Below are 27,436 nucleotides of genomic sequence, written 5' to 3' on the forward strand. Positions count from 1 at the left end.
CATCATAATAACAATAATAATTATTAGGCTATAATAACAACAATGATGAAAACAACAGGATAACATTTAAACCTTCTTACTTTTCAGTTAATCTGGCTGTTGATGTCATTTTGTCATAAAAAAAAAATAGGCCATCACTGATTCATTATCACTCATTCCGTCCTCTCAGCGCTTGAAGAATATGCCGAACCGGCCATCCAGACCATCATTGGTAATTTTGGCCAAGAAATGACCAGCGATGATGACTCAACACCAGCCACAGGCCCGGTCATCGATGCCACAAACGTGCAACGAGATGCCATCGGTGTCATGACAGCGCTTCGTGGTTATGGGGGCTTGCGTTTCTCAACAGCCTGCGAAGTCCTCATCCGAGACTTCAGCGAAATTTACCCAGAGTGGGCCACACTGGCCAACATAGCCTGCTTGATTCCCGTCTCCAGTGTGCCTGCAGAACCGAATTAAAACTGCGCACCGAAGTCGCCTTGGGGAGGGCAAGGTCACACGGCTAATGCGCATTGCAAGTTGCGGAGAGACACTTTGCACCTTTGATTTCAAGTCCGCAGCTGCACGCTTCAATGCTGCCAAAAAGCGACGTAATAAGTAGCTGAATGATATGAGCAGCCATTGTTATTTTTTTGTTTATTTTCAGAGTTTTTACTCTAGGCTATTTTATTTAAGGCTATCCCCTATCTGAGAAAAGGCATAGGCGTATGCGCATTGCAAGTTCATTTAAATCCTATGTTAGAAAGGTTCCAATATTGAACGTGCCACTCTGCTGGCCCACGACTCACAAATGGACTCCGCTGAACGTTTGATGGAGCGCCTGCTCTCTTCCATGAGACAACAGATCTCAGCCAGTCCCAAGACCAAGACCACCAACAGGGCAATCCAGACAGACTTGCTCGGCAGCACAACCAACCAATCAGACATGGCTTCCGTAACTCCCCCTCCTCCCCCTTCACTTCCTGCTGCTACCCCAAACCCTCCTCCTCCCCCACCCCCACCCCTGCCAGGCACCACTTATGGTGCATCACTTCTGGCACACTTTTGGTGCGCCACCCCTGGTGCACCCCCACCACCTCCTCCTTTACCTGGGATGCCACCTCCTCCTCCACCACCTCTACCAGGGATGGGGCAGGGAGGTCCACCTCCTCCCCCTCCCCTGCCTGGTATGGGCCCCCCACCTCCCCCTCCCCTGCCTGATATGGGCCCCCTACCTCCCCCTCCCCTGCCTGGTATGGGCCCCCCTCCCCCACCACCCCCTCCCCCAGGTATTGGAGGAGGTATTATTGTGCCCCAGAACGTGCAGTTCTTGGGGGCATCCTACTACGCTCCTCTCCCCAAGGCCAGCCGCTGTCCCACACTGTGCATGAAGAAGCTCAACTGGCAGAAGCTGCCCTCCAGAGTGGTGTCTGAAAGCCAATCCATGTGGTCGTCAGTGCAGTCTGATTCCCTGGAACCAGACTACTCCAGCATTGAGGAGCTCTTCTGTCTGCCAGTGACTGACTCAAAGGCCAAAAGTACCAACACTACGGTCAAACGAGAGCCCAAAGAGATATCCTTCATTGATGCCAAGAAAAATCTAAATTTGAACATATTCTTGAAGCAGTTCAGATGCTCACATAAAGACTTTGTAGCTATGATCCAAAATGGGGACCGTTCCAAGTTTGACGTCGAGGTGCTGAAACAGATGCAGACGTTACTGCCGGAGAAACATGAGATTGAGAACCTCAAGTCATACCAAGGGGAGATAGAGAAGCTGGCCGGTGTGGATCGGTTCTACCTCGAGCTCCTATCAGTTTCATGCTACACCATGAGGATCGAGTGCATGCTTCTCTGTGAGGAGACCGCTTCTGTGTTAAAGATGCTGCAACCCAAAGCTGAGCTGCTGGACGCAGCCTGTGAGAGTTTGATGGAGAGCACTCGCCTTCCAAGTTTCTGCAAGCTCATACTTGACATTGGAAACTTCCTCAACTATGGGAGTCACACAGGCAATGCAGATGGCTTCAAGATCAGCACCTTGCTGAAGCTCACAGAAACCAAAGCCAACAAGTCCCGTATCACATTGCTCCATCACATCCTGGAGGAGGCGGAGAAAACCCATGCTGACTTGCTGAACCTTCCGGATGATCTAGAGATCTGTGAAAAGGCTGCTGGAATAAATGTGGATTCTATTCAGGCGGAGTCGAGCTCACTGGTCAAACGGTTGAAGGGTTCTGAGAAAAAAGTGTCCTCTTCTTCTCAGGAGGATATCAAGCAGCAGTATCTCACTGCTATGAAGGGGAACCTGGAGGCCTGTGAGGAGCTGCAGGAGCTCTTTGCCTCCATCGAAAAGAAGAAGGAAGAGCTAGCAGAGTATCTGTGTGAGGACACGTCCCGCCTCTCACTAGAGGAGCTGTTCAACACCATCAAGACCTTCAGAGGACTCTTCCTTAAAGCAATCAAGGACAACCAGACCTGGAGAGAGCAGGCCATCAAGGCAGAGAAGAGGAAGAAACAGCAAGAGGAGGATGACGCCAAGAGACCGAGGGGGGAGAACGGAAAAATAATTCGTAAAGCCCCCCCCAGTTCAGGAGGAGGGCTGCATCATAGACCACCTGTTGGCTGACATCAAGAAGGGCTATGCACTAAGGAAGACCACCAGGGCCCAGGCAGACAGGGGCAGCCTGCCCTCTAATGACAAGAAAAGGGATAGCACCCAGCCTGAACATGCCAAGCTTGAGCGATCATCAGCCGTAGATACCCAAGATGGCATAGAAGTGGACAAGGTGGCATCAACCATTCAGCAAGGATCGCAGGACAGACTGCCACACACAGGGGAGTCCACATCAGGCCTTCCAACAGGACTCAAACTGGATTCATCAGAGACCATCGCCCCCCTCAATCCTGGATTGGATCCCCTGCTCAAGGAGGGATCTTCAGAGAGAGATGAGGGCATGGCTACTGAATCCGGGGTTGAGGTTAAGGATGTGAACCGTAACGAAGTATCCTCTACTGGGGATGCTACTAGGGAAGGAAACACAGAAACAAAGGTGATGGATCAGAGAGGGGCTGATGGAACGGTGGTGGATGGGTGTCCAGTGTCAGCACCTACCTTGGCCACAGTTGACGGAGACACAAAGTCCAAAGAAAAGACGCAGCATTTGAAATCTTCCCGGACACGTTGACCGACACCAATTTTTTCTAACGGAAACCCTGACACACACACAATAACTTGTGTACGTTCGTACACAACAAACAAAACCACACTAACAAAAAACAAACAAACAAGCTTCTAACAAAGCTAGATAGCTAACAAGCCAACACCTGTGTGGCTAGCCTAGTAAACACTGACACAGCTTAGCATGTAACTCAGTACACTAGTTAACAAACTAACACGTTTGGCTATGGAATGTGATTACATAGTTAACAAACTAACATGTTTGGCTATGGAATGTAACCTACTACATAGTTAACAAACTAACACATTTGGCTATGCCATGTAACTCACTGTCGGTGTGTCGGCAATAAACATACAAACTTGTACATACACACAGCTTAGTAAACAATGCAGGGGGGTATTCCACGTACGTTGATTAGTATATCAGCGATTAAAATAAAAGCCGCGTTCAGGCAACTCGTGAATGGGATTCAAGCCTCAGGTGATTCCTCGAACGAGGATCAGGCTTATGTCATCAGTGTTCACAGAAGACGAAAAATAAGATGTAAAATAGTGCAATACTGCCGCAATTAACAAGGCGAGGGAAATGGTTTGGCAAGAAATTGCTGACCGATTAAATGCGTAGGTCATACTAGCCCCAGTTATTGTTAAATGTTCATATTTTAATGAATGAATATTTACTACTGTGGTGATATCAGTAGCAGGCTACATATAGTCATATTGTCACGATGACATAGTGGTTTTGACCGCTGCCATAGTATTAAATCATCATTTTAAGATGATGGTTCAAATCCCTCTTCAGACACACTTTTTACTGCATTTCGTTGTCTGAATCTAATCTAAAATCTCATCTAAAAAAGTATGTAGGCTATAAAATGATGGTGTAGAGTAGACTCAGAGGATGTGTCAGAGTTGACTGAAGATGGTGCCGTTGCTGATGACAGCGAGGACACACAAGTAAAACAGCTCCAGATTAACCAGTTTCTGATCAACCAGATGGAGAATCCACAGACCATGCCAAAGTACCAGAGGAACTAGCAGAAGCCTCAGATCTGTATGACTCCCACCATAACCGGGAGAAATGCAAGTGAATTACTCCAGATCATAGCTCAGCGCTTGGAGGCAGAGAAGACAACCTTGGTAGATGACCGGACAGCAGCACTCTGGCCACAGTACATGGAGATGATTGACCTAGTCAGTGCATTCATCAGATTGGAGAAAACTGGAAATTGGGATCAGCACCTTGATACCCTGACAGACATGATGCCATTCATTCCGGCTGCCTCCGGACATAGCTTGTATGTGAAATATACAATAATCCTATAATTCTATACCCGCACCTGCTAACTGTAACTTGAATACACAGCGAAAATGTGGGCCAAATACAATTCTCTTCGTCGTTGATTTGAATGTGAACAATTGATAGCTTTTCCAAATGTCTCTTAACTTTTTCAAGATCTTTGATGGTATTACAAACATGTATTTGATGACATCATTGGTTATTTATTGTTTAACAGATATTATTATTGACAAAATACTAGTGTTCCTTATTTATTTTACATAAATGAATATTCAGATCTTTTCCATACCTCCAGAAAATGCGCCAAATAGAAGACACACATCCCCAAGTTAACAAAAGATTTCTGGAAGATGGTCTGCAAGTTGTTCATACGTCAAATTAATACTAGGCTGGACTATCCCCCGACCTTGTAATAGAACAAGCCCTCATGCGAAGTATGAAACACAACGTTTGGTTCTAGTGGATGTGGGTTCTTTCCAACCCTGCAACATCTGTAATCAACAATGCAATGAAAGAAGTGACAGGGGTAAACTATGAAACTAGTGAACAGCACAAGGACCGTTCTGCATCAACACAGGAAAGAGACAACGCAGACACTAAATAAACAGACATAGGCAGACATCAAAATACTTGATGATACTTGATTGTTGGAGTCACAAAATCTGTTGCCGGGTATGAACACCTTCAACACCTAATCACTGGTGTGACAGCCCATAATACGGTGAATGTGGACCATTCAAAAGAGGTTGGTAGAAGGGTCTTAAATCTCACAACATAGCTATCTATCTCACGGCATTTGATAACAATGTCGAAGCGAGAGGCGTTTATAGCTTCGGTCTGCGGAGAAGAGAATGTGGAGGACTTTCTACATTTTGAAAAACTCCACGTAACTTTGGAAAGATTACACCACGATTATGAACAGCCTTCATTTAAAGGACATGGTAGGGAAAAAGGTGACAGAATATACCTTCAAGAGGAAAGCACATGCAGTCACCATGGATTACAAATCCACAGTCAAACTGAACAAATTATCTGAAGCCTTCCAAGTATGAACAAATCCACAGTCAAACTGAACAAATTATCTGAAGCCTTCCAAGTATGAACTCTGAGCCCCCCAAAGAAGAGGTCAAGCTGGTGCCCACTGCGGGGAAGAAGCAGAACAAGAAGAAGGTGGAGGAGGTGGCAGAGGAGGAGGAGGAAGAGTATGTGGTGGAGAAGGTTCTAGACCGCATGGTGGTCAAGGATCGGGTGGAGTTCCTGCTCAAGTGGAAAGGCTTCTCAGACGATGACAACACGTGGGAGCCGCAGGGCAACCTGGACTGGCCGGACCTCATCGCCGAGTACATGCAGAACCACAAGCCCACAGAGAGCGACAACAAGAAAGAGACCGCGGGAGGGAAGAGGAAGACGACGGACCGACTAGAGCCCCCCAAAGAAGAGGCCAAGCTGGTGCCCACTGCAGGGAAGAAGCAGAACAAGAAGGTGGAGGAGGTGGCAGAGGAGGAGGAGGAAGAGTATGTGGTGGAGAAGTTTCTAGACCGCAGGATGGTCAAGGGTCGGGTGGAGTTCCTGCTCAAGTGGAAAGGCTTCTCAGACGATGACAACACGTGGGAGCCGCAGGGCAACCTGGACTGCCCAGATCTCATCGCCGAGTACATGCAGAACCACAAGCCCACCGAGAGCGACAACAAGAAAGAGACCGCGGGAGGGAAGAGGAAGACGACGGACCCTGAGGAGGCGGGAGGAGAGGAGAGCCGGCCCAAGAAGAGGAAAGACGAGGCAGAGAAACCGCGGGGCTTCGCCAGAGGCCTTAATCCGGAACGCATCATAGGAGCCACAGACTCATGTTCCTCATGAAATGGAAGAACTCTGATGAGATGGACCTGGTCCCGGCCAAGGAGGCCAAAATCAAGTGTCCCAAGGTGCTCATCTACTTCTACCAGGAACGTCTGACGTGGCACTAAAGTGGAAGGAGGGGAGTGGGTCGTCCGCGGGGGGGCGGAGGAGGGGTTGGGGGGAGGGGTGTGGCTTCTTTCATTACTACTCTTTCACGCTACACAGTATTCATATGACGTTTATTGGTTCTTACTAAAGTGTTACATTGACTCATGTCTCTCGGTTTATGGCGTCACGGTTTTCCAGGGGTTACTTTTAATTGTTTGATGTTTTTGGACAATAAATCTTTTTTTTTTGTTAAAAAAATAAATATATATATATATATATATATATCTTTATTTGCGTTCACATTTTACAATACACCTGGATGGCAGCAGTGTTCTTCTCTTTTCAACTCTAATAAACATGTTCATGGAACCCCAGTGGAGGGTATCAAACGTAACTGGCCTGCTCTGGTGATGGAGCTAAATGAAGAGGCTGTGGGAGGAAATGCCCAAGCCCAAGGCCTCCTAGGTCAAATCCAGCCGTATAGCTTTATCGCCTGGACTCACGCACTGGCTGATGTGCTACCGGTGATGACCAAATTGAACTTGGTTTTCCAGAAAGACGACGTAAATCTGGCCATGATCCGACCAATGGTTCACGCATCCGTAGCGGCACTAACACAGCTACGAGATGCCCCAGTCCCAGAAGAAGTTAAGTTCCAGGCAGACTGCCAAGACGGCCTGTACAATGATGTCAGAGTGACACATGTAGGTGACCGGTCCGTTCAGGCGTTTAAAAATGCCAGAGCACGCTACATCCAGCATCTAGTAGATGCACTACACAAGTGATTCCCCGAAGATTCCCTAGATGTACTGAACAGCTTCGACATCCTTCTGAACCCCTCCCAATACCCACAGACGCAGGATGGTAAGTAGAAGCTAGGCCAATTTAATTAAGTTGGTTGCAAAATGCATAGTATAATTCTTTAAATAGGCCTATCCTTTTTGAATAACCTAAAATGCTTGTCTAAATTGCGAAATGTAGACTATGGCCGCCGCCCATCATAGGCTAATAATAATTATCATCATCATAATAACAATAATAATTATTAGGCTATAATAACAACAATGATGAAAACAACAGGATAACATTTAAACCTTCCTACTTTTCAGTTAATCTGGCTGTTGATGTCATTTTGTCATAAAAAAAAAAACAGGCCATCACTGATTCATTATCACTCATTCCGTCCACTCAGCGCTTGAAGAATATGCCGAACCGGCCATCCAGACCATCATTGGTAATTTTGGCCAAGAAATGACCAGCGATGATGACTCAACACCAGCCACAGGCCCGGTCATCGATGCCACAAACGTGCAACGAGATGCCATCGGTGTCATGACAGCGCTTCGTGGTTATGGGGGCTTGCGTTTCTCAACAGCCTGCGAAGTCCTCATCCGAGACTTCAGCGAAATTTACCCAGAGTGGGCCACACTGGCCAACATAGCCTGCTTGATTCCCGTCTCCAGTGTGCCTGCAGAACCGAATTAAAACTGCGCACCGAAGTCGCCTTGGGGAGGGCAAGGTCACACGGCTAATGCGCATTGCAAGTTGCGGAGAGACACTTTGCACCTTTGATTTCAAGTCCGCAGCTGCACGCTTCAATGCTGCCAAAAAGCGACGTAATAAGTAGCTGAATGATATGAGCAGCCATTGTTATTTTTTTGTTTATTTTCAGAGTTTTTACTCTAGGCTATTTTATTTAAGGCTATCCCCTATCTGAGAAAAGGCATAGGCGTATGCGCATTGCAAGTTCATTTAAATCCTATGTTAGAAAGGTTCCAATATTGAACGTGCCACTCTGCTGGCCCACGACTCACAAATGGACTCCGCTGAACGTTTGATGGAGCGCCTGCTCTCTTCCATGAGACAACAGATCTCAGCCAGTCCCAAGACCAAGACCACCAACAGGGCAATCCAGACAGACTTGCTCGGCAGCACAACCAACCAATCAGACATGGCTTCCGTAACTCCCCCTCCTCCCCCTTCACTTCCTGCTGCTACCCCAAACCCTCCTCCTCCCCCACCCCCACCCCTGCCAGGCACCACTTATGGTGCATCACTTCTGGCACACTTTTGGTGCGCCACCCCTGGTGCACCCCCACCACCTCCTCCTTTACCTGGGATGCCACCTCCTCCTCCACCACCTCTACCAGGGATGGGGCAGGGAGGTCCACCTCCTCCCCCTCCCCTGCCTGGTATGGGCCCCCCACCTCCCCCTCCCCTGCCTGATATGGGCCCCCTACCTCCCCCTCCCCTGCCTGGTATGGGCCCCCCTCCCCCACCACCCCCTCCCCCAGGTATTGGAGGAGGTATTATTGTGCCCCAGAACGTGCAGTTCTTGGGGGCATCCTACTACGCTCCTCTCCCCAAGGCCAGCCGCTGTCCCACACTGTGCATGAAGAAGCTCAACTGGCAGAAGCTGCCCTCCAGAGTGGTGTCTGAAAGCCAATCCATGTGGTCGTCAGTGCAGTCTGATTCCCTGGAACCAGACTACTCCAGCATTGAGGAGCTCTTCTGTCTGCCAGTGACTGACTCAAAGGCCAAAAGTACCAACACTACGGTCAAACGAGAGCCCAAAGAGATATCCTTCATTGATGCCAAGAAAAATCTAAATTTGAACATATTCTTGAAGCAGTTCAGATGCTCACATAAAGACTTTGTAGCTATGATCCAAAATGGGGACCGTTCCAAGTTTGACGTCGAGGTGCTGAAACAGATGCAGACGTTACTGCCGGAGAAACATGAGATTGAGAACCTCAAGTCATACCAAGGGGAGATAGAGAAGCTGGCCGGTGTGGATCGGTTCTACCTCGAGCTCCTATCAGTTTCATGCTACACCATGAGGATCGAGTGCATGCTTCTCTGTGAGGAGACCGCTTCTGTGTTAAAGATGCTGCAACCCAAAGCTGAGCTGCTGGACGCAGCCTGTGAGAGTTTGATGGAGAGCACTCGCCTTCCAAGTTTCTGCAAGCTCATACTTGACATTGGAAACTTCCTCAACTATGGGAGTCACACAGGCAATGCAGATGGCTTCAAGATCAGCACCTTGCTGAAGCTCACAGAAACCAAAGCCAACAAGTCCCGTATCACATTGCTCCATCACATCCTGGAGGAGGCGGAGAAAACCCATGCTGACTTGCTGAACCTTCCGGATGATCTAGAGATCTGTGAAAAGGCTGCTGGAATAAATGTGGATTCTATTCAGGCGGAGTCGAGCTCACTGGTCAAACGGTTGAAGGGTTCTGAGAAAAAAGTGTCCTCTTCTTCTCAGGAGGATATCAAGCAGCAGTATCTCACTGCTATGAAGGGGAACCTGGAGGCCTGTGAGGAGCTGCAGGAGCTCTTTGCCTCCATCGAAAAGAAGAAGGAAGAGCTAGCAGAGTATCTGTGTGAGGACACGTCCCGCCTCTCACTAGAGGAGCTGTTCAACACCATCAAGACCTTCAGAGGACTCTTCCTTAAAGCAATCAAGGACAACCAGACCTGGAGAGAGCAGGCCATCAAGGCAGAGAAGAGGAAGAAACAGCAAGAGGAGGATGACGCCAAGAGACCGAGGGGGGAGAACGGAAAAATAATTCGTAAAGCCCCCCCCAGTTCAGGAGGAGGGCTGCATCATAGACCACCTGTTGGCTGACATCAAGAAGGGCTATGCACTAAGGAAGACCACCAGGGCCCAGGCAGACAGGGGCAGCCTGCCCTCTAATGACAAGAAAAGGGATAGCACCCAGCCTGAACATGCCAAGCTTGAGCGATCATCAGCCGTAGATACCCAAGATGGCATAGAAGTGGACAAGGTGGCATCAACCATTCAGCAAGGATCGCAGGACAGACTGCCACACACAGGGGAGTCCACATCAGGCCTTCCAACAGGACTCAAACTGGATTCATCAGAGACCATCGCCCCCCTCAATCCTGGATTGGATCCCCTGCTCAAGGAGGGATCTTCAGAGAGAGATGAGGGCATGGCTACTGAATCCGGGGTTGAGGTTAAGGATGTGAACCGTAACGAAGTATCCTCTACTGGGGATGCTACTAGGGAAGGAAACACAGAAACAAAGGTGATGGATCAGAGAGGGGCTGATGGAACGGTGGTGGATGGGTGTCCAGTGTCAGCACCTACCTTGGCCACAGTTGACGGAGACACAAAGTCCAAAGAAAAGACGCAGCATTTGAAATCTTCCCGGACACGTTGACCGACACCAATTTTTTCTAACGGAAACCCTGACACACACACAATAACTTGTGTACGTTCGTACACAACAAACAAAACCACACTAACAAAAAACAAACAAACAAGCTTCTAACAAAGCTAGATAGCTAACAAGCCAACACCTGTGTGGCTAGCCTAGTAAACACTGACACAGCTTAGCATGTAACTCAGTACACTAGTTAACAAACTAACACGTTTGGCTATGGAATGTGATTACATAGTTAACAAACTAACATGTTTGGCTATGGAATGTAACCTACTACATAGTTAACAAACTAACACATTTGGCTATGCCATGTAACTCACTGTCGGTGTGTCGGCAATAAACATACAAACTTGTACATACACACAGCTTAGTAAACAATGCAGGGGGGTATTCCACGTACGTTGATTAGTATATCAGCGATTAAAATAAAAGCCGCGTTCAGGCAACTCGTGAATGGGATTCAAGCCTCAGGTGATTCCTCGAACGAGGATCAGGCTTATGTCATCAGTGTTCACAGAAGACGAAAAATAAGATGTAAAATAGTGCAATACTGCCGCAATTAACAAGGCGAGGGAAATGGTTTGGCAAGAAATTGCTGACCGATTAAATGCGTAGGTCATACTAGCCCCAGTTATTGTTAAATGTTCATATTTTAATGAATGAATATTTACTACTGTGGTGATATCAGTAGCAGGCTACATATAGTCATATTGTCACGATGACATAGTGGTTTTGACCGCTGCCATAGTATTAAATCATCATTTTAAGATGATGGTTCAAATCCCTCTTCAGACACACTTTTTACTGCATTTCGTTGTCTGAATCTAATCTAAAATCTCATCTAAAAAAGTATGTAGGCTATAAAATGATGGTGTAGAGTAGACTCAGAGGATGTGTCAGAGTTGACTGAAGATGGTGCCGTTGCTGATGACAGCGAGGACACACAAGTAAAACAGCTCCAGATTAACCAGTTTCTGATCAACCAGATGGAGAATCCACAGACCATGCCAAAGTACCAGAGGAACTAGCAGAAGCCTCAGATCTGTATGACTCCCACCATAACCGGGAGAAATGCAAGTGAATTACTCCAGATCATAGCTCAGCGCTTGGAGGCAGAGAAGACAACCTTGGTAGATGACCGGACAGCAGCACTCTGGCCACAGTACATGGAGATGATTGACCTAGTCAGTGCATTCATCAGATTGGAGAAAACTGGAAATTGGGATCAGCACCTTGATACCCTGACAGACATGATGCCATTCATTCCGGCTGCCTCCGGACATAGCTTGTATGTGAAATATACAATAATCCTATAATTCTATACCCGCACCTGCTAACTGTAACTTGAATACACAGCGAAAATGTGGGCCAAATACAATTCTCTTCGTCGTTGATTTGAATGTGAACGATTGATAGCTTTTCCAAATGTCTCTTAACTTTTTCAAGATCTTTGATGGTATTACAAACATGTATTTGATGACATCATTGGTTATTTATTGTTTAACAGATATTATTATTGACAAAATACTAGTGTTCCTTATTTATTTTACATAAATGAATATTCAGATCTTTTCCATACCTCCAGAAAATGCGCCAAATAGAAGACACACATCCCCAAGTTAACAAAAGATTTCTGGAAGATGGTCTGCAAGTTGTTCATACGTCAAATTAATACTAGGCTGGACTATCCCCCGACCTTGTAATAGAACAAGCCCTCATGCGAAGTATGAAACACAACGTTTGGTTCTAGTGGATGTGGGTTCTTTCCAACCCTGCAACATCTGTAATCAACAATGCAATGAAAGAAGTGACAGGGGTAAACTATGAAACTAGTGAACAGCACAAGGACCGTTCTGCATCAACACAGGAAAGAGACAACGCAGACACTAAATAAACAGACATAGGCAGACATCAAAATACTTGATGATACTTGATTGTTGGAGTCACAAAATCTGTTGCCGGGTATGAACACCTTCAACACCTAATCACTGGTGTGACAGCCCATAATACGGTGAATGTGGACCATTCAAAAGAGGTTGGTAGAAGGGTCTTAAATCTCACAACATAGCTATCTATCTCACGGCATTTGATAACAATGTCGAAGCGAGAGGCGTTTATAGCTTCGGTCTGCAAAGAGAATGTGGAGGACTTTCTACATTTTGAAAAACTCCACGTAACTTTGGAAAGATTACACCACGATTATGAACAGCCTTCATTTAAAGGACATGGTAGGGAAAAAGGTGACAGAATATACCTTCAAGAGGAAAGCACATGCAGTCACCATGGATTACAAATCCACAGTCAAACTGAACAAATTATCTGAAGCCTTCCAAGTATGAACAAATCCACAGTCAAACTGAACAAATTATCTGAAGCCTTCCAAGTATGAACTCTGAGCCCCCCAAAGAAGAGGTCAAGCTGGTGCCCACTGCGGGGAAGAAGCAGAACAAGAAGAAGGTGGAGGAGGTGGCAGAGGAGGAGGAGGAAGAGTATGTGGTGGAGAAGGTTCTAGACCGCATGGTGGTCAAGGATCGGGTGGAGTTCCTGCTCAAGTGGAAAGGCTTCTCAGACGATGACAACACGTGGGAGCCGCAGGGCAACCTGGACTGGCCGGACCTCATCGCCGAGTACATGCAGAACCACAAGCCCACAGAGAGCGACAACAAGAAAGAGACCGCGGGAGGGAAGAGGAAGACGACGGACCGACTAGAGCCCCCCAAAGAAGAGGCCAAGCTGGTGCCCACTGCAGGGAAGAAGCAGAACAAGAAGGTGGAGGAGGTGGCAGAGGAGGAGGAGGAAGAGTATGTGGTGGAGAAGTTTCTAGACCGCAGGATGGTCAAGGGTCGGGTGGAGTTCCTGCTCAAGTGGAAAGGCTTCTCAGACGATGACAACACGTGGGAGCCGCAGGGCAACCTGGACTGCCCAGATCTCATCGCCGAGTACATGCAGAACCACAAGCCCACCGAGAGCGACAACAAGAAAGAGACCGCGGGAGGGAAGAGGAAGACGACGGACCCTGAGGAGGCGGGAGGAGAGGAGAGCCGGCCCAAGAAGAGGAAAGACGAGGCAGAGAAACCGCGGGGCTTCGCCAGAGGCCTTAATCCGGAACGCATCATAGGAGCCACAGACTCATGTTCCTCATGAAATGGAAGAACTCTGATGAGATGGACCTGGTCCCGGCCAAGGAGGCCAAAATCAAGTGTCCCAAGGTGCTCATCTACTTCTACCAGGAACGTCTGACGTGGCACTAAAGTGGAAGGAGGGGAGTGGGTCGTCCGCGGGGGGGCGGAGGAGGGGTTGGGGGGAGGGGTGTGGCTTCTTTCATTACTACTCTTTCACGCTACACAGTATTCATATGACGTTTATTGGTTCTTACTAAAGTGTTACATTGACTCATGTCTCTCGGTTTATGGCGTCACGGTTTTCCAGGGGTTACTTTTAATTGTTTGATGTTTTTGGACAATAAATCTTTTTTTTTTGTTAAAAAAATAAATATATATATATATATATATATATCTTTATTTGCGTTCACATTTTACAATACACCTGGATGGCAGCAGTGTTCTTCTCTTTTCAACTCTAATAAACATGTTCATGGAACCCCAGTGGAGGGTATCAAACGTAACTGGCCTGCTCTGGTGATGGAGCTAAATGAAGAGGCTGTGGGAGGAAATGCCCAAGCCCAAGGCCTCCTAGGTCAAATCCAGCCGTATAGCTTTATCGCCTGGACTCACGCACTGGCTGATGTGCTACCGGTGATGACCAAATTGAACTTGGTTTTCCAGAAAGACGACGTAAATCTGGCCATGATCCGACCAATGGTTCACGCATCCGTAGCGGCACTAACACAGCTACGAGATGCCCCAGTCCCAGAAGAAGTTAAGTTCCAGGCAGACTGCCAAGACGGCCTGTACAATGATGTCAGAGTGACACATGTAGGTGACCGGTCCGTTCAGGCGTTTAAAAATGCCAGAGCACGCTACATCCAGCATCTAGTAGATGCACTACACAAGTGATTCCCCGAAGATTCCCTAGATGTACTGAACAGCTTCGACATCCTTCTGAACCCCTCCCAATACCCACAGACGCAGGATGGTAAGTAGAAGCTAGGCCAATTTAATTAAGTTGGTTGCAAAATGCATAGTATAATTCTTTAAATAGGCCTATCCTTTTTGAATAACCTAAAATGCTTGTCTAAATTGCGAAATGTAGACTATGGCCGCCGCCCATCATAGGCTAATAATAATTATCATCATCATAATAACAATAATAATTATTAGGCTATAATAACAACAATGATGAAAACAACAGGATAACATTTAAACCTTCCTACTTTTCAGTTAATCTGGCTGTTGATGTCATTTTGTCATAAAAAAAAAACAGGCCATCACTGATTCATTATCACTCATTCCGTCCACTCAGCGCTTGAAGAATATGCCGAACCGGCCATCCAGACCATCATTGGTCATTTTGGCCAAGAAATTACCAGCGATGATGACTCAGCACCAGCCACAGCCCCGGTCATCGATGCCACAAACGTGCAACGAGATGCCATCGGTGTCATGACAGCGCTTCGTGGTTATGGGGGCTTGCGTTTCTCAACAGCCTGCGAAGTCCTCATCCGAGACTTCAGCGAAATTTACCCAGAGTGGGCCACACTGGCCAACATAGCCTGCTTGATTCCCGTCTCCAGTGTGCCTGAACCCAATTAAAACTGCGCACCGAAGTCGCCTTGGGGAGGGCAAGGTCACACGGCTAATGCGCATTGCAAGTTGCGGAGAGACACTTTGCACCTTTGATTTCAAGTCCGCAGCTGCACGCTTCAATGCTTTCAAAAAGCGACGTAATAAGTAGCTGAATGATATGAGCAGCCATTGTTATTTTTTTGTTTATTTTCAGAGTTTTTACTCTAGGCTATTTTATTTAAGGCTATCCCCTATCTGAGAAAAGGCATAGGCGTATGCGCATTGCAAGTTCATTTAAATCCTATGTTAGAAAGGTTCCAATATTGAACGTGCCACTCTGCTGGCCCACGACTCACAAATGGACTCCGCTGAACGTTTGATGGAGCGCCTGCTCTCTTCCATGAGACAACAGATCTCAGCCAGTCCCAAGACCAAGACCACCAACAGGGCAATCCAGACAGACTTGCTCGGCAGCACAACCAACCAATCAGACATGGCTTCCGTAACTCCCCCTCCTCCCCCTTCACTTCCTGCTGCTACCCCAAACCCTCCTCCTCCCCCACCCCCACCCCTGCCAGGCACCACTTATGGTGCATCACTTCTGGCACACTTTTGGTGCGCCACCCCTGGTGCACCCCCACCACCTCCTCCTTTACCTGGGATGCCACCTCCTCCTCCACCACCTCTACCAGGGATGGGGCAGGGAGGTCCACCTCCTCCCCCTCCCCTGCCTGGTATGGGCCCCCCACCTCCCCCTCCCCTGCCTGATATGGGCCCCCTACCTCCCCCTCCCCTGCCTGGTATGGGCCCCCCTCCCCCACCACCCCCTCCCCCAGGTATTGGAGGAGGTATTATTGTGCCCCAGAACGTGCAGTTCTTGGGGGCATCCTACTACGCTCCTCTCCCCAAGGCCAGCCGCTGTCCCACACTGTGCATGAAGAAGCTCAACTGGCAGAAGCTGCCCTCCAGAGTGGTGTCTGAAAGCCAATCCATGTGGTCGTCAGTGCAGTCTGATTCCCTGGAACCAGACTACTCCAGCATTGAGGAGCTCTTCTGTCTGCCAGTGACTGACTCAAAGGCCAAAAGTACCAACACTACGGTCAAACGAGAGCCCAAAGAGATATCCTTCATTGATGCCAAGAAAAATCTAAATTTGAACATATTCTTGAAGCAGTTCAGATGCTCACATAAAGACTTTGTAGCTATGATCCAAAATGGGGACCGTTCCAAGTTTGACGTCGAGGTGCTGAAACAGATGCAGACGTTACTGCCGGAGAAACATGAGATTGAGAACCTCAAGTCATACCAAGGGGAGATAGAGAAGCTGGCCGGTGTGGATCGGTTCTACCTCGAGCTCCTATCAGTTTCATGCTACACCATGAGGATCGAGTGCATGCTTCTCTGTGAGGAGACCGCTTCTGTGTTAAAGATGCTGCAACCCAAAGCTGAGCTGCTGGACGCAGCCTGTGAGAGTTTGATGGAGAGCACTCGCCTTCCAAGTTTCTGCAAGCTCATACTTGACATTGGAAACTTCCTCAACTATGGGAGTCACACAGGCAATGCAGATGGCTTCAAGATCAGCACCTTGCTGAAGCTCACAGAAACCAAAGCCAACAAGTCCCGTATCACATTGCTCCATCACATCCTGGAGGAGGCGGAGAAAACCCATGCTGACTTGCTGAACCTTCCGGATGATCTAGAGATCTGTGAAAAGGCTGCTGGAATAAATGTGGATTCTATTCAGGCGGAGTCGAGCTCACTGGTCAAACGGTTGAAGGGTTCTGAGAAAAAAGTGTCCTCTTCTTCTCAGGAGGATATCAAGCAGCAGTATCTCACTGCTATGAAGGGGAACCTGGAGGCCTGTGAGGAGCTGCAGGAGCTCTTTGCCTCCATCGAAAAGAAGAAGGAAGAGCTAGCAGAGTATCTGTGTGAGGACACGTCCCGCCTCTCACTAGAGGAGCTGTTCAACACCATCAAGACCTTCAGAGGACTCTTCCTTAAAGCAATCAAGGACAACCAGACCTGGAGAGAGCAGGCCATCAAGGCAGAGAAGAGGAAGAAACAGCAAGAGGAGGATGACGCCAAGAGACCGAGGGGGGAGAACGGAAAAATAATTCGTAAAGCCCCCCCCAGTTCAGGAGGAGGGCTGCATCATAGACCACCTGTTGGCTGACATCAAGAAGGGCTATGCACTAAGGAAGACCACCAGGGCCCAGGCAGACAGGGGCAGCCTGCCCTCTAATGACAAGAAAAGGGATAGCACCCAGCCTGAACATGCCAAGCTTGAGCGATCATCAGCCGTAGATACCCAAGATGGCATAGAAGTGGACAAGGTGGCATCAACCATTCAGCAAGGATCGCAGGACAGACTGCCACACACAGGGGAGTCCACATCAGGCCTTCCAACAGGACTCAAACTGGATTCATCAGAGACCATCGCCCCCCTCAATCCTGGATTGGATCCCCTGCTCAAGGAGGGATCTTCAGAGAGAGATGAGGGCATGGCTACTGAATCCGGGGTTGAGGTTAAGGATGTGAACCGTAACGAAGTATCCTCTACTGGGGATGCTACTAGGGAAGGAAACACAGAAACAAAGGTGATGGATCAGAGAGGGGCTGATGGAACGGTGGTGGATGGGTGTCCAGTGTCAGCACCTACCTTGGCCACAGTTGACGGAGACACAAAGTCCAAAGAAAAGACGCAGCATTTGAAATCTTCCCGGACACGTTGACCGACACCAATTTTTTCTAACGGAAACCCTGACACACACACAATAACTTGTGTACGTTCGTACACAACAAACAAAACCACACTAACAAAAAACAAACAAACAAGCTTCTAACAAAGCTAGATAGCTAACAAGCCAACACCTGTGTGGCTAGCCTAGTAAACACTGACACAGCTTAGCATGTAACTCAGTACACTAGTTAACAAACTAACACGTTTGGCTATGGAATGTGATTACATAGTTAACAAACTAACATGTTTGGCTATGGAATGTAACCTACTACATAGTTAACAAACTAACACATTTGGCTATGCCATGTAACTCACTGTCGGTGTGTCGGCAATAAACATACAAACTTGTACATACACACAGCTTAGTAAACAATGCAGGGGGGTATTCCACGTACGTTGATTAGTATATCAGCGATTAAAATAAAAGCCGCGTTCAGGCAACTCGTGAATGGGATTCAAGCCTCAGGTGATTCCTCGAACGAGGATCAGGCTTATGTCATCAGTGTTCACAGAAGACGAAAAATAAGATGTAAAATAGTGCAATACTGCCGCAATTAACAAGGCGAGGGAAATGGTTTGGCAAGAAATTGCTGACCGATTAAATGCGTAGGTCATACTAGCCCCAGTTATTGTTAAATGTTCATATTTTAATGAATGAATATTTACTACTGTGGTGATATCAGTAGCAGGCTACATATAGTCATATTGTCACGATGACATAGTGGTTTTGACCGCTGCCATAGTATTAAATCATCATTTTAAGATGATGGTTCAAATCCCTCTTCAGACACACTTTTTACTGCATTTCGTTGTCTGAATCTAATCTAAAATCTCATCTAAAAAAGTATGTAGGCTATAAAATGATGGTGTAGAGTAGACTCAGAGGATGTGTCAGAGTTGACTGAAGATGGTGCCGTTGCTGATGACAGCGAGGACACACAAGTAAAACAGCTCCAGATTAACCAGTTTCTGATCAACCAGATGGAGAATCCACAGACCATGCCAAAGTACCAGAGGAACTAGCAGAAGCCTCAGATCTGTATGACTCCCACCATAACCGGGAGAAATGCAAGTGAATTACTCCAGATCATAGCTCAGCGCTTGGAGGCAGAGAAGACAACCTTGGTAGATGACCGGACAGCAGCACTCTGGCCACAGTACATGGAGATGATTGACCTAGTCAGTGCATTCATCAGATTGGAGAAAACTGGAAATTGGGATCAGCACCTTGATACCCTGACAGACATGATGCCATTCATTCCGGCTGCCTCCGGACATAGCTTGTATGTGAAATATACAATAATCCTATAATTCTATACCCGCACCTGCTAACTGTAACTTGAATACACAGCGAAAATGTGGGCCAAATACAATTCTCTTCGTCGTTGATTTGAATGTGAACGATTGATAGCTTTTCCAAATGTCTCTTAACTTTTTCAAGATCTTTGATGGTATTACAAACATGTATTTGATGACATCATTGGTTATTTATTGTTTAACAGATATTATTATTGACAAAATACTAGTGTTCCTTATTTATTTTACATAAATGAATATTCAGATCTTTTCCATACCTCCAGAAAATGCGCCAAATAGAAGACACACATCCCCAAGTTAACAAAAGATTTCTGGAAGATGGTCTGCAAGTTGTTCATACGTCAAATTAATACTAGGCTGGACTATCCCCCGACCTTGTAATAGAACAAGCCCTCATGCGAAGTATGAAACACAACGTTTGGTTCTAGTGGATGTGGGTTCTTTCCAACCCTGCAACATCTGTAATCAACAATGCAATGAAAGAAGTGACAGGGGTAAACTATGAAACTAGTGAACAGCACAAGGACCGTTCTGCATCAACACAGGAAAGAGACAACGCAGACACTAAATAAACAGACATAGGCAGACATCAAAATACTTGATGATACTTGATTGTTGGAGTCACAAAATCTGTTGCCGGGTATGAACACCTTCAACACCTAATCACTGGTGTGACAGCCCATAATACGGTGAATGTGGACCATTCAAAAGAGGTTGGTAGAAGGGTCTTAAATCTCACAACATAGCTATCTATCTCACGGCATTTGATAACAATGTCGAAGCGAGAGGCGTTTATAGCTTCGGTCTGCGGAGAAGAGAATGTGGAGGACTTTCTACATTTTGAAAAACTCCACGTAACTTTGGAAAGATTACACCACGATTATGAACAGCCTTCATTTAAAGGACATGGTAGGGAAAAAGGTGACAGAATATACCTTCAAGAGGAAAGCACATGCAGTCACCATGGATTACAAATCCACAGTCAAACTGAACAAATTATCTGAAGCCTTCCAAGTATGAACAAATCCACAGTCAAACTGAACAAATTATCTGAAGCCTTCCAAGTATGAACTCTGAGCCCCCCAAAGAAGAGGTCAAGCTGGTGCCCACTGCGGGGAAGAAGCAGAACAAGAAGAAGGTGGAGGAGGTGGCAGAGGAGGAGGAGGAAGAGTATGTGGTGGAGAAGGTTCTAGACCGCATGGTGGTCAAGGATCGGGTGGAGTTCCTGCTCAAGTGGAAAGGCTTCTCAGACGATGACAACACGTGGGAGCCGCAGGGCAACCTGGACTGGCCGGACCTCATCGCCGAGTACATGCAGAACCACAAGCCCACAGAGAGCGACAACAAGAAAGAGACCGCGGGAGGGAAGAGGAAGACGACGGACCGACTAGAGCCCCCCAAAGAAGAGGCCAAGCTGGTGCCCACTGCAGGGAAGAAGCAGAACAAGAAGGTGGAGGAGGTGGCAGAGGAGGAGGAGGAAGAGTATGTGGTGGAGAAGTTTCTAGACCGCAGGATGGTCAAGGGTCGGGTGGAGTTCCTGCTCAAGTGGAAAGGCTTCTCAGACGATGACAACACGTGGGAGCCGCAGGGCAACCTGGACTGCCCAGATCTCATCGCCGAGTACATGCAGAACCACAAGCCCACCGAGAGCGACAACAAGAAAGAGACCGCGGGAGGGAAGAGGAAGACGACGGACCCTGAGGAGGCGGGAGGAGAGGAGAGCCGGCCCAAGAAGAGGAAAGACGAGGCAGAGAAACCGCGGGGCTTCGCCAGAGGCCTTAATCCGGAACGCATCATAGGAGCCACAGACTCATGTTCCTCATGAAATGGAAGAACTCTGATGAGATGGACCTGGTCCCGGCCAAGGAGGCCAAAATCAAGTGTCCCAAGGTGCTCATCTACTTCTACCAGGAACGTCTGACGTGGCACTAAAGTGGAAGGAGGGGAGTGGGTCGTCCGCGGGGGGGCGGAGGAGGGGTTGGGGGGAGGGGTGTGGCTTCTTTCATTACTACTCTTTCACGCTACACAGTATTCATATGACGTTTATTGGTTCTTACTAAAGTGTTACATTGACTCATGTCTCTCGGTTTATGGCGTCACGGTTTTCCAGGGGTTACTTTTAATTGTTTGATGTTTTTGGACAATAAATCTTTTTTTTTTGTTAAAAAAATAAATATATATATATATATATATATCTTTATTTGCGTTCACATTTTACAATACACCTGGATGGCAGCAGTGTTCTTCTCTTTTCAACTCTAATAAACATGTTCATGGAACCCCAGTGGAGGGTATCAAACGTAACTGGCCTGCTCTGGTGATGGAGCTAAATGAAGAGGCTGTGGGAGGAAATGCCCAAGCCCAAGGCCTCCTAGGTCAAATCCAGCCGTATAGCTTTATCGCCTGGACTCACGCACTGGCTGATGTGCTACCGGTGATGACCAAATTGAACTTGGTTTTCCAGAAAGACGACGTAAATCTGGCCATGATCCGACCAATGGTTCACGCATCCGTAGCGGCACTAACACAGCTACGAGATGCCCCAGTCCCAGAAGAAGTTAAGTTCCAGGCAGACTGCCAAGACGGCCTGTACAATGATGTCAGAGTGACACATGTAGGTGACCGGTCCGTTCAGGCGTTTAAAAATGCCAGAGCACGCTACATCCAGCATCTAGTAGATGCACTACACAAGTGATTCCCCGAAGATTCCCTAGATGTACTGAACAGCTTCGACATCCTTCTGAACCCCTCCCAATACCCACAGACGCAGGATGGTAAGTAGAAGCTAGGCCAATTTAATTAAGTTGGTTGCAAAATGCATAGTATAATTCTTTAAATAGGCCTATCCTTTTTGAATAACCTAAAATGCTTGTCTAAATTGCGAAATGTAGACTATGGCCGCCGCCCATCATAGGCTAATAATAATTATCATCATCATAATAACAATAATAATTATTAGGCTATAATAACAACAATGATGAAAACAACAGGATAACATTTAAACCTTCCTACTTTTCAGTTAATCTGGCTGTTGATGTCATTTTGTCATAAAAAAAAAAACAGGCCATCACTGATTCATTATCACTCATTCCGTCCACTCAGCGCTTGAAGAATATGCCGAACCGGCCATCCAGACCATCATTGGTAATTTTGGCCAAGAAATGACCAGCGATGATGACTCAACACCAGCCACAGGCCCGGTCATCGATGCCACAAACGTGCAACGAGATGCCATCGGTGTCATGACAGCGCTTCGTGGTTATGGGGGCTTGCGTTTCTCAACAGCCTGCGAAGTCCTCATCCGAGACTTCAGCGAAATTTACCCAGAGTGGGCCACACTGGCCAACATAGCCTGCTTGATTCCCGTCTCCAGTGTGCCTGCAGAACCGAATTAAAACTGCGCACCGAAGTCGCCTTGGGGAGGGCAAGGTCACACGGCTAATGCGCATTGCAAGTTGCGGAGAGACACTTTGCACCTTTGATTTCAAGTCCGCAGCTGCACGCTTCAATGCTGCCAAAAAGCGACGTAATAAGTAGCTGAATGATATGAGCAGCCATTGTTATTTTTTTGTTTATTTTCAGAGTTTTTACTCTAGGCTATTTTATTTAAGGCTATCCCCTATCTGAGAAAAGGCATAGGCGTATGCGCATTGCAAGTTCATTTAAATCCTATGTTAGAAAGGTTCCAATATTGAACGTGCCACTCTGCTGGCCCACGACTCACAAATGGACTCCGCTGAACGTTTGATGGAGCGCCTGCTCTCTTCCATGAGACAACAGATCTCAGCCAGTCCCAAGACCAAGACCACCAACAGGGCAATCCAGACAGACTTGCTCGGCAGCACAACCAACCAATCAGACATGGCTTCCGTAACTCCCCCTCCTCCCCCTTCACTTCCTGCTGCTACCCCAAACCCTCCTCCTCCCCCACCCCCACCCCTGCCAGGCACCACTTATGGTGCATCACTTCTGGCACACTTTTGGTGCGCCACCCCTGGTGCACCCCCACCACCTCCTCCTTTACCTGGGATGCCACCTCCTCCTCCACCACCTCTACCAGGGATGGGGCAGGGAGGTCCACCTCCTCCCCCTCCCCTGCCTGGTATGGGCCCCCCACCTCCCCCTCCCCTGCCTGATATGGGCCCCCTACCTCCCCCTCCCCTGCCTGGTATGGGCCCCCCTCCCCCACCACCCCCTCCCCCAGGTATTGGAGGAGGTATTATTGTGCCCCAGAACGTGCAGTTCTTGGGGGCATCCTACTACGCTCCTCTCCCCAAGGCCAGCCGCTGTCCCACACTGTGCATGAAGAAGCTCAACTGGCAGAAGCTGCCCTCCAGAGTGGTGTCTGAAAGCCAATCCATGTGGTCGTCAGTGCAGTCTGATTCCCTGGAACCAGACTACTCCAGCATTGAGGAGCTCTTCTGTCTGCCAGTGACTGACTCAAAGGCCAAAAGTACCAACACTACGGTCAAACGAGAGCCCAAAGAGATATCCTTCATTGATGCCAAGAAAAATCTAAATTTGAACATATTCTTGAAGCAGTTCAGATGCTCACATAAAGACTTTGTAGCTATGATCCAAAATGGGGACCGTTCCAAGTTTGACGTCGAGGTGCTGAAACAGATGCAGACGTTACTGCCGGAGAAACATGAGATTGAGAACCTCAAGTCATACCAAGGGGAGATAGAGAAGCTGGCCGGTGTGGATCGGTTCTACCTCGAGCTCCTATCAGTTTCATGCTACACCATGAGGATCGAGTGCATGCTTCTCTGTGAGGAGACCGCTTCTGTGTTAAAGATGCTGCAACCCAAAGCTGAGCTGCTGGACGCAGCCTGTGAGAGTTTGATGGAGAGCACTCGCCTTCCAAGTTTCTGCAAGCTCATACTTGACATTGGAAACTTCCTCAACTATGGGAGTCACACAGGCAATGCAGATGGCTTCAAGATCAGCACCTTGCTGAAGCTCACAGAAACCAAAGCCAACAAGTCCCGTATCACATTGCTCCATCACATCCTGGAGGAGGCGGAGAAAACCCATGCTGACTTGCTGAACCTTCCGGATGATCTAGAGATCTGTGAAAAGGCTGCTGGAATAAATGTGGATTCTATTCAGGCGGAGTCGAGCTCACTGGTCAAACGGTTGAAGGGTTCTGAGAAAAAAGTGTCCTCTTCTTCTCAGGAGGATATCAAGCAGCAGTATCTCACTGCTATGAAGGGGAACCTGGAGGCCTGTGAGGAGCTGCAGGAGCTCTTTGCCTCCATCGAAAAGAAGAAGGAAGAGCTAGCAGAGTATCTGTGTGAGGACACGTCCCGCCTCTCACTAGAGGAGCTGTTCAACACCATCAAGACCTTCAGAGGACTCTTCCTTAAAGCAATCAAGGACAACCAGACCTGGAGAGAGCAGGCCATCAAGGCAGAGAAGAGGAAGAAACAGCAAGAGGAGGATGACGCCAAGAGACCGAGGGGGGAGAACGGAAAAATAATTCGTAAAGCCCCCCCCAGTTCAGGAGGAGGGCTGCATCATAGACCACCTGTTGGCTGACATCAAGAAGGGCTATGCACTAAGGAAGACCACCAGGGCCCAGGCAGACAGGGGCAGCCTGCCCTCTAATGACAAGAAAAGGGATAGCACCCAGCCTGAACATGCCAAGCTTGAGCGATCATCAGCCGTAGATACCCAAGATGGCATAGAAGTGGACAAGGTGGCATCAACCATTCAGCAAGGATCGCAGGACAGACTGCCACACACAGGGGAGTCCACATCAGGCCTTCCAACAGGACTCAAACTGGATTCATCAGAGACCATCGCCCCCCTCAATCCTGGATTGGATCCCCTGCTCAAGGAGGGATCTTCAGAGAGAGATGAGGGCATGGCTACTGAATCCGGGGTTGAGGTTAAGGATGTGAACCGTAACGAAGTATCCTCTACTGGGGATGCTACTAGGGAAGGAAACACAGAAACAAAGGTGATGGATCAGAGAGGGGCTGATGGAACGGTGGTGGATGGGTGTCCAGTGTCAGCACCTACCTTGGCCACAGTTGACGGAGACACAAAGTCCAAAGAAAAGACGCAGCATTTGAAATCTTCCCGGACACGTTGACCGACACCAATTTTTTCTAACGGAAACCCTGACACACACACAATAACTTGTGTACGTTCGTACACAACAAACAAAACCACACTAACAAAAAACAAACAAACAAGCTTCTAACAAAGCTAGATAGCTAACAAGCCAACACCTGTGTGGCTAGCCTAGTAAACACTGACACAGCTTAGCATGTAACTCAGTACACTAGTTAACAAACTAACACGTTTGGCTATGGAATGTGATTACATAGTTAACAAACTAACATGTTTGGCTATGGAATGTAACCTACTACATAGTTAACAAACTAACACATTTGGCTATGCCATGTAACTCACTGTCGGTGTGTCGGCAATAAACATACAAACTTGTACATACACACAGCTTAGTAAACAATGCAGGGGGGTATTCCACGTACGTTGATTAGTATATCAGCGATTAAAATAAAAGCCGCGTTCAGGCAACTCGTGAATGGGATTCAAGCCTCAGGTGATTCCTCGAACGAGGATCAGGCTTATGTCATCAGTGTTCACAGAAGACGAAAAATAAGATGTAAAATAGTGCAATACTGCCGCAATTAACAAGGCGAGGGAAATGGTTTGGCAAGAAATTGCTGACCGATTAAATGCGTAGGTCATACTAGCCCCAGTTATTGTTAAATGTTCATATTTTAATGAATGAATATTTACTACTGTGGTGATATCAGTAGCAGGCTACATATAGTCATATTGTCACGATGACATAGTGGTTTTGACCGCTGCCATAGTATTAAATCATCATTTTAAGATGATGGTTCAAATCCCTCTTCAGACACACTTTTTACTGCATTTCGTTGTCTGAATCTAATCTAAAATCTCATCTAAAAAAGTATGTAGGCTATAAAATGATGGTGTAGAGTAGACTCAGAGGATGTGTCAGAGTTGACTGAAGATGGTGCCGTTGCTGATGACAGCGAGGACACACAAGTAAAACAGCTCCAGATTAACCAGTTTCTGATCAACCAGATGGAGAATCCACAGACCATGCCAAAGTACCAGAGGAACTAGCAGAAGCCTCAGATCTGTATGACTCCCACCATAACCGGGAGAAATGCAAGTGAATTACTCCAGATCATAGCTCAGCGCTTGGAGGCAGAGAAGACAACCTTGGTAGATGACCGGACAGCAGCACTCTGGCCACAGTACATGGAGATGATTGACCTAGTCAGTGCATTCATCAGATTGGAGAAAACTGGAAATTGGGATCAGCACCTTGATACCCTGACAGACATGATGCCATTCATTCCGGCTGCCTCCGGACATAGCTTGTATGTGAAATATACAATAATCCTATAATTCTATACCCGCACCTGCTAACTGTAACTTGAATACACAGCGAAAATGTGGGCCAAATACAATTCTCTTCGTCGTTGATTTGAATGTGAACGATTGATAGCTTTTCCAAATGTCTCTTAACTTTTTCAAGATCTTTGATGGTATTACAAACATGTATTTGATGACATCATTGGTTATTTATTGTTTAACAGATATTATTATTGACAAAATACTAGTGTTCCTTATTTATTTTACATAAATGAATATTCAGATCTTTTCCATACCTCCAGAAAATGCGCCAAATAGAAGACACACATCCCCAAGTTAACAAAAGATTTCTGGAAGATGGTCTGCAAGTTGTTCATACGTCAAATTAATACTAGGCTGGACTATCCCCCGACCTTGTAATAGAACAAGCCCTCATGCGAAGTATGAAACACAACGTTTGGTTCTAGTGGATGTGGGTTCTTTCCAACCCTGCAACATCTGTAATCAACAATGCAATGAAAGAAGTGACAGGGGTAAACTATGAAACTAGTGAACAGCACAAGGACCGTTCTGCATCAACACAGGAAAGAGACAACGCAGACACTAAATAAACAGACATAGGCAGACATCAAAATACTTGATGATACTTGATTGTTGGAGTCACAAAATCTGTTGCCGGGTATGAACACCTTCAACACCTAATCACTGGTG

The 27,436-nt window shown here is 47.2% G+C and overlaps 7 pseudogenes across 7 annotated transcripts; all 7 read left to right on the forward strand.

Moving 5' to 3' along the window:
* The first annotated feature begins 228 nt into the window (after window positions 1-228).
* Window positions 229-4,198, forward strand: LOC308171132 (inverted formin-2-like; annotated as a pseudogene). Its single transcript has 3 exons — window positions 229-439; window positions 1,014-2,651; window positions 4,157-4,198. The product of its transcript is annotated as an inverted formin-2-like (transcript).
* Window positions 4,199-5,558: 1,360 nt separating this feature from the next.
* On the forward strand, window positions 5,559-6,424 carry LOC308171133 (chromobox protein homolog 1-like; annotated as a pseudogene). Its single transcript has one exon. The product of its transcript is annotated as a chromobox protein homolog 1-like (transcript).
* A 1,231-nt stretch (window positions 6,425-7,655) lies between these two features.
* LOC308171134 (inverted formin-2-like) lies at window positions 7,656-11,625 on the forward strand (annotated as a pseudogene). The gene is made up of 3 exons: window positions 7,656-7,866; window positions 8,441-10,078; window positions 11,584-11,625. The product of its transcript is annotated as an inverted formin-2-like (transcript).
* A 1,357-nt stretch (window positions 11,626-12,982) lies between these two features.
* LOC308171135 (chromobox protein homolog 1-like) lies at window positions 12,983-13,848 on the forward strand (annotated as a pseudogene). Its single transcript has one exon. The product of its transcript is annotated as a chromobox protein homolog 1-like (transcript).
* A 607-nt stretch (window positions 13,849-14,455) lies between these two features.
* Window positions 14,456-19,045, forward strand: LOC308171137 (inverted formin-2-like; annotated as a pseudogene). The gene is made up of 4 exons: window positions 14,456-14,507; window positions 14,633-14,692; window positions 15,861-17,498; window positions 19,004-19,045. The product of its transcript is annotated as an inverted formin-2-like (transcript).
* Window positions 19,046-20,405: 1,360 nt separating this feature from the next.
* LOC308171138 (chromobox protein homolog 1-like) lies at window positions 20,406-21,271 on the forward strand (annotated as a pseudogene). Its single transcript has one exon. The product of its transcript is annotated as a chromobox protein homolog 1-like (transcript).
* Window positions 21,272-22,500: 1,229 nt separating this feature from the next.
* Window positions 22,501-26,470, forward strand: LOC308171139 (inverted formin-2-like; annotated as a pseudogene). Its single transcript has 3 exons — window positions 22,501-22,711; window positions 23,286-24,923; window positions 26,429-26,470. The product of its transcript is annotated as an inverted formin-2-like (transcript).
* The last annotated feature ends 966 nt before the right edge of the window (window positions 26,471-27,436 follow it).

Source organism: Nansenia antarctica (genome assembly GCF_963989245.1).
Source record: "Nansenia antarctica genome assembly, chromosome: 15".
NCBI lineage: Eukaryota > Metazoa > Chordata > Actinopteri > Argentiniformes > Microstomatidae > Nansenia > Nansenia antarctica.